Genomic DNA, 1,326 nt, shown 5'->3' with positions numbered 1-1,326 from the left:
TGACGAATGTGGTCACCAATCAGTGTGTGTATTCCCACTGAGTCTTAGTCTTGAAAGAGGGTTTGCTCTGAGGAGACCTGACCACTTGCCTTGATGTCTCCTGGGCAAGCAACTTGCTTGTTCTTGTAGTAACAGTTGGTCTGCCTATATTGTTTTGTATTTTTCCTGTAGATATTTATTTCAGGAAGTATCTTCTGTTCTTCTAGCAGCTACAGGTTGGTCTGCTCATCCTTTCAAGTGGAAATTTCCGACCTCTGAAGATTCTGGATGTGGTTCAAGATTCCATCTATAGTCTTATGTAATGCAGAAGCTCCGCAGGAAGCCTTCTTCTTTGAGCACGTTGTAACCCCATTTTAGGTATTCCAATCAGTTATAGGCAGAAGACGGACTTACAAACTTTCTATGGTGATATTTCTGGCTATTCCTTTCTCTCCCCCTCCAGTGTCTTATTTTATAATATAATGCAAGGAAAACCAAGATTCAAAAGACAGTCAAGCATCTTAACATTATTTCCCCTCTTTTCCCTATTCCAACCATGTTGCAATCCCTGTATCCGAGAGCCATGTTGTTCCAAGGTTGTGCATTCCTCTGTTCCACTCAGCCAATGCAAATCTGCCTAATTGTTCACCCATTTGCTTTGTTCTTCCATTCCCCTCTCCATTATTCTATATTGCCCCCCTCCCCAGCACCTAAACTTTCCTGGATCTATTCCCTGCCCTGTGCACCACCTTCTCCTCCCTCCCTTCACCCTACCCCCACATCCCAGCAACCAGCAAAGAATCCACCCTCCTTTAGTATGGGTTCTTTTTCTTAGTCTTTTACAGTAGTGGTCTTATGCAGTATTTCTCCTTTTGTGACTGACTAATGTCACTCAACATAATGTCCTCAAGTTCTTCCATGTTATTTAGTGGCTTGCAGCTTCCTTGTTATTTTTCAGGGTAGCATAGTATTCTATTGTGTGTATGTACCATAGTTTGTTTCCCCATTCTTCAGTTGATGGGCACTTTGGCTGTCTCCATCCTTTTGCTATTGTAAATAGTGCTGCTATGAACATTGGTGTGCATATACTTCTTGTGTTATGGCTCGTATTTCTTGTGGGTAAATACCAAGTAGGGGAATTGCTGGATCATAAGGTATTTCTATTTCCAACTTTCTGAAGAAGTGGCAAATTTCTTTCCAGAGAGGTTGGATCATTTTGCAGCCCCACCAGCAATGCAGGAGTGTCCCAGTCTCTCCACATCCCAGCCAGCATTTATTGCCCTCTACTTTTTTGATCTTTGCTGTTATTGCTGGTGTGAGATGATATCTCATTGTTGTTTTGATTTG

This window comes from Chrysochloris asiatica, unplaced genomic scaffold, assembly GCF_000296735.1.
Source record: "Chrysochloris asiatica unplaced genomic scaffold, ChrAsi1.0 scaffold00079, whole genome shotgun sequence".
NCBI classification, from domain to species: Eukaryota; Metazoa; Chordata; class Mammalia; order Afrosoricida; family Chrysochloridae; genus Chrysochloris; species Chrysochloris asiatica.
The sequence above is the reverse complement of the archived record's forward strand: the minus strand, read 5'-3'. Positions refer to the sequence as shown.